General features: G+C 25.5%; 1 long non-coding RNA gene across 1 annotated transcript; it reads right to left on the minus strand.

The window, feature by feature from the left end:
* Nucleotides 1-397: 397 nt before the first annotated feature.
* On the minus strand, nucleotides 398-1,272 carry LOC144997993 (uncharacterized). The gene is made up of 2 exons (XR_013660049.1): nucleotides 1,017-1,272; nucleotides 398-872 (listed from the first exon to the last, which is right to left on the minus strand). It is a non-coding gene; the product is annotated as an uncharacterized LOC144997993 (long non-coding RNA).
* Between the last annotated feature and the right edge of the window lie 5,749 nt (nucleotides 1,273-7,021).

A 7,021-nucleotide genomic window follows, 5' to 3' on the forward strand; every position in this document is an offset into this window, starting at 1 on the left:
TGCAAAGTGCTGCACAAGATGCATTAACTAAATTTCTCAATAGGATTCTTGAAGCAAAAACATAGTTGACTCTAACCGGTCATTGCATACCTTATATAACAAAATCATTAATTATAGCATAACAAAAGAAATAAATTACCAAATTGAAAAGAAAAAACATAAGAACAATAGTAGGGGTGTTTGTGATAAAACCATACAATTTAAATGCATAAAAAGACAGTTGAAAATGTGAATTGCAAGAATAGCTTTCAGTAAACATGTTAACAGATAAATCCAAAAAAAATCATATTAAAACGTGACTCATTCACTATTTGTATGATACTTGATAATGTGTTTGATTTTGGGGTTCATGTCATTTTCATCTAATAATCATACTTTTCCACCAAAGATTTAAGAATATTTTAAGAGTCATAACCGATGTTAATTAATAAAAAAACCATAAGGCAATTTTACACCAACGATAGGCTTAATTCCCACCAATCATTACATACAAATTGATAGATTTCAAGGATGCATTAACAGAAAATACTCCAAGAAAATAACACACAAACACACCCTAAAGATTTTTCCGTGAGAAGGAACCAGAAACCACCATCACCGACGACAATAGGGTGCACCTCCATTGGCATGGATGCTGGTGGTTTTTCATTGAGAGTTCAAAAATTACCGCGATGCTCCTAAAGTTCAGTCGAAGACAACACACAGAAAACTAAGAATCGGGATTCCAAATACGTTTTCTCGATCACCCCAAAAGCGGCCTTCACTTTGCTTCACGAGAATTCCGACAACTCCCTCCTTCACCTCGCTACCTCTGCTTCACCCTCACTGCAATAGACCGTGAGGTGACCATCTACGATTTTGCTAACATTCAACTGTAAAACAACATTAAGAACCCGTTAAAAAGAATGTGGGCATCTGTGCTTCTGTTTTCTTCCTTTTTGTTTCGACAGGAGGAGCTTTAGGGCTTGGAAATGCATAAAAACAAAAAAGCCAACAAGAAGGAAAGAAAGAAGAACCTGGTAGTTGATGCCAAACTAGTTCCGATGTAATTGTGGCGTTGCACCGCTGCAATGGGACGGTAATTGAAAAGCGGGAAGAGAAAGGGGAAGTTGGCAGTGTGTGATGAGGGCGGATTGCAAACCCTAGTAAGATAGGCTGAATTTTGATTTTTGGTTGGACTATGGGAGGGATTGTGTTGGCTAAAATTGTACCAACAAATTTGGGCAGGGGAAACCATCTCAATTGGCAAAGAAAGAAAATGAAAAAAAAAGTTCTGCTTTATGAACAAATTATAGCTAATATACATATACATGTACACAATATCGGGATCTTATATATTAATATGTATTTAAATTTTACAAAACAAGATTGAGTAACGGGCTTCGAAGGTATGTACAGGTGTTTGTATGTGTATATTAGCTTATAACTTGTTCAATATATAGTAATGTATTTACAATTAAGGTGTGAGAAAAATATAAGTGAAAAAAACAACGTTTGGTGCTCAAAATAAAAATAAAAATTAGAATTAAAATGTTTGTTCGAATGATGTACACGGATGTATGTATGTATGTATATATTAACTATAGCATAGTAAATATATAGTAAGTTATGTATTACATAGTTATAAGAAAAATAAAGCAGAAAAATCGACGTTATAAACTCGAAAACTTGAAAATTATATTTGTTTCGTCGGAAATCCGTCATTATTTACTGACACATTAGCCATGGATTATCAGCATCCGTCGAAAATCCGTTGCTAATTACCAACGAATTTCCGACAGAATAGTTATAAATTTCATGTTTTCAAACACCCTACATCATTTTTTCCGCTTTTATTTCTCATTGTTATTATTATTGTTAATATGTGTTATTACTTATTAATTATTGTTGTTGTTGTTGTTGCTATTATTATTATTATTATTTATGTAATTTCTTATTATTATTATTATTATTATTATTTCAATTATTGTTATTATTGTAATTATTTATTTGATTATTTATTTATTTATTTATTATTATTAGTAGTAGTTAAGATAAATAGTAATTAATAGTAATTATTATGTTATTCTAATTAAAAGACCAAATAGTCATTTAATTACTAATACTAATATTACGAAAGGAAATATTTTTAACATAAGGCTAATCAAAAAGTTGATATATATATATATATATATATATATATATATATATATTGGTAATAGTTTTTATTAATAATAATAATAATAATAATAATAGATGAATTGAATTATCGGGTTAACAACTTAATATTTTAATTATAAAAGTTAATAGTTATTTAATCATTAATATTGATCATAATAATTGAGTTACTTTTATAATAATACTAACAAAAAAATTCGTTTGTTTTCTCAAAAATAATTAGTAATTTATTATTACCATAATAATTAAAAAATTGAACTATTTGGTCTATATATATATATATATATATATATATATATATATATATATATATATATTATTTTTATTATTATAATAAAGAATTATTTCATTTCAAATACTATTAATAATTAATTAATTATTTTTATAATATTACTATTAAAAAATTGATTTGTTTTCTAAAGCAACATTTCCATCAGAAATTCGTCGGTGATTACCTACGGAAAATGACGGATAAACCAAGTCTAAAATTCATTTTACTATTCATCGATATTTACCGACAGAAATTATTTACGTCGGTATTGTGTCAGTTTTCTGTCATTAAAATTAGGGTTTTTATCTTTATCACAATTATGTCGGAATCCTATCACTAATTTCCAAAGGAAAAATTCGATCGGAATTCACCCAGTTTTCTAGTAATGTTTATCATGTTATGGGTAATAGACGAACTAGCTAACCATGTGTAATTAGGATAAGATGTATGTATAAAAACAACATACTTACTTTTTCACCCAACCTAAAATCTATTTGTCATCATTGGTGAGTCTCTCATGTATTATTACAAAAACATGAGTTTCAAAGTAAGATAATCATGACCTTCTGTACGTATGCACTCTATTTTCAATTATTTCTTTATTACACCTCTGAACCAAGTTGTTTTAAAGATCATATGTATTATACCTTTTTAAGGATCACTAACATTTATGTTGCTCACTATGTGATCTAAGCTTAATGTACTACTTTCACATGTTTCAAGCAAATTTCATGAATTATAGTAATGACGATGTAAAGACATTAAGAGAGAGTTTGAAAGTGTGTGTGATTTATCCACAAGTCTCCTCATATATTATTTCAACTCTTTGACACCTCCAAAAGTAAATTCTTTGTGTTTGATGTAAACTTTATCTTCTCAGCATCCACGACACTCGATATCACTCGTACTTCATCAACCAAAAAACATTCCTTCAATTTTAACTTGAAAATGTATATTCAAAACAAAACACCATGAATGTTTTTTATAAATCTATTCTCCTCTTCCTCTTTGTGTTTCATAAAATACAAATCTTTAGCATAAACATCCATTATCTCCTTAGGGGTTTCCTTAAAAGCAATTATCCATATCAAACCAGTATTATCATGTATTAGTAGTTTTGGGTTATACTTATAATCACATTTATTAACATGCTGAACACAATTATCACATCGCCATATCCCATCTCCATTATTTTCAATTTTTTGATACATTTCCGATTGCCTAACATGATTGTACATGTTGTGTAGCAAACGCTTTCAAGATTGATACACAAGATTGTGGCATTGATTACGATCCATTAGGTTTATGAAAAGTCTCGAGTTTTTCATCTTTAATCTGGGATATAGACTTCCATAAATAAGTCCTGGGGAAAAAATTTGTGGGCATGGAAGTAGAAGAATGGATGGAGATTGCACGTGTTGCCAATGAAGAAGTCTCATTAACAAGTAGATGAGATGGGAATGGCTTTGCATTACCAATAATATCACACATACCAAGAATCGCTTTCAGATCAACGATTACGATAACTCTGCACAAAATAAATGGAAGAATCAGATGCATGTGACAAATGTAAAATGTTGCTCATGTCATTAATAAGAGTTGAAAATATACCAAAAACAACACACACCTTCAATATTGTCATAACAAAGTTACATCTTTGTGAATCCAAATTCAGTTTTGTGATTCTTTTTTAGGTGTCTTTATTTAAGCTAAAACCATTGACAAGAAAAACCCTAAATTCATGATAGCCCTCAACGATTAGTGCCAAAAGTAATAGCGACCACAAGCCTAGCGTAATGCGGCAGCTAAAGTTATGCCAAAAAATTTTGGGCGAGGGAAACCATCTCAATTGTCAAAGAAGGTAAATGATTTTTTTTCCCACTTTATTGAACAAATGATAGCTAATATACATAGAGATACATGTATACAACATGGAGATCACATATATTAATTATTAATATGCATTCAAAACGTTACAACATAAGATGAGTTACGGGGTCCAATGGTATGCACTGGTGTACGTATGTGTATATTAGTTTATAACTTGTTCAATATATATATATATATATATATATATATATATATATATATATATATATATATATATATATATATATATATATATATATATATATATATATATATATAGGTTCAGGTTCATTTGAGACCATTCTAATTTTGTGAGACCGTGAGACCAAATCTAAAAATAATTTTAAAATGCAAAATAAATGGAAAAATCCAAAAATTCTTTTTTTTAAATATTATTTTCGGAACTTGAATTAACTAAAAAAAATATAAAAAAATAAAAATAAAATAAAATAAAATAAAATAAATTCCGTTTTTTTTTTAAAAATACGTGAAATATTCTAAATAGAATATTACACTGACATATTCTAAAAAATAATTTTAAAATGCAAAATAAATGGAAAAATCTAAAAAAAAAATTTTAAATATTATTTTCGGAACTTGAATTAACTAAAAAAAATAAAAAAAAAATAAAAAAAATTCTATTTTTTTTGAAAAATACGTGAAATATTCTAAATAGAATATTACACTGTACATATTCTAAAAATAATTTTAAAATGCAAAATAAATGGAAAAATCAAAAAATTCTTTTTTTAAATATTATTTCGGAACATGAATTAACTAAAAAAAATAAAAAAAAAATAAAAATAAATAAAAAAATAAAAAAATGCGTCTGATGATCTCACAAAATATAGGTGGTCTCAAATGAACTAACCGTGTATATATATATATATATATATATATATATATATATATATATATATATATATATATATATATATATATATATATATATAATGTATCTACAATAAAAGTGTGAAAAAAATATAAGTGGAAAAAACGACGTTGGTACCCAAAAAAATTAAAATTAAAATTGAAACGTCTATTCGAATGATGTACAATGATGTACGTATGTATATATTAACTATAGTTTTGTAAATAAATAGTAACTTACGTATTACATTGGTATAGAAATATAAAGCGGAAAAATCAACGTTAAAAGTTCGAAAACTTGAAATTATAATTGTTTCGTCGGAAATCCATCAGTATTTACCAATGGATTAACGATGGATTATCAGTATCCGTCGTAAATCTATTTGATAGAATAGTTCTAACTTTCAAGTTTTTGAAAAACCTATGTTGTTTTTTCCGCTTTTATTTTTTTCAATTCTATTATTATTGTTATTATCTACTATTATTTATTAATTATTGTTGCTGTTGTTGTTGCTGCTGTTGTTGTTGTTGTTGTTATTATTATTATTATTATTATTATTATTATTATTATTATTGTTGTTGTTGTTGTTGTTGTTAATATAAGTATTGTTATTATAATTATCATTTATGCTATTTCTAATTATTATTATTGATTATATTAGTACTATTTATTATTGTAACTATTTATTATTATTATTATTAGTATTAGTATTATTAGTATTATTATTATGATAAATAGTAATAAATAAAAATCATTATATTATTTTAATTAAAAAAGTAAATAGTTATATAATTACTAATACTAATATTACTAATTGAAATATTTTTATAATAAGACTAATCAAATAGTTGATTTATTTTATAAAAAAAAATATTTTTTTGGTAATTGTTTTACTAAGTTTAAGTAAAAGTAATAATAATAATTACAATATTTTAATTAGATAAATTGAGTTATTTGGTTAATAATTATAAAATTTTAATTATGAAAGTTAATAGTTATTTAGTCATTAATATTAATAATAATAATTGAGTTATTTTAATGATAATACTAATAAAAAAAAAATCTGTTTATTATTTTCTTATTAATTATAAGTTATAACAAAAATAGCTATACCATAATAATTAGAAAATTGAACTATTTGGTGTGTGTGTATATATATATATATATATATATATATATATATATATATATATATATATATATATATATATATATATATATATATATATATATATATATATATATATATATATATATATATATTATTTTTATTATTAAATTAAAAAATTATTTAATTGCAAATACTGTTAATAATAATTGAATTATTTGTATAATAATACTAATAAAAATCTGATTTATTTTCTAAGAAAAACAATTTCGTCGGTGATTGACAATGGAATACTGATGGCTAACCCAAGTCGAAAATTTCATTTATAATTCTTCGGTATTCACCGACAGATTTCCGACAGAAATTATTTGCATCGTTATTGTGTCAGTATTTCGTCATTAAATTATGAGTCACATACAAACTAGCTAACCGTGAGTAACTAGGATAAGATGTGTGTGTAAAAATTTAGTTGTAACCAACACCAGATGCTATCAGAGGTATGTTTCCTTTTGTTTTCCTCGTGTATATATATATATATATATATATATATATATATATATATATATATATATATATATATAGATATATATGCCTTTGGATTATGCATTTATATGTGTAAGACATTATATTTGGTTTAGTTCCCTGTAATTGCCTAATTAATATTATTGAGGGTCATGACGGGATAACATCTTACCAATCTGGATTAGGTTATCAGTCGTCTTTGGTGCGGACCTTAGTAGGAGAA

This window comes from Lactuca saligna, chromosome 5 (assembly GCF_052625555.1).
Source record: "Lactuca saligna cultivar CGN05327 chromosome 5, ASM5262555v1, whole genome shotgun sequence".
NCBI classification, from domain to species: Eukaryota; Viridiplantae; Streptophyta; class Magnoliopsida; order Asterales; family Asteraceae; genus Lactuca; species Lactuca saligna.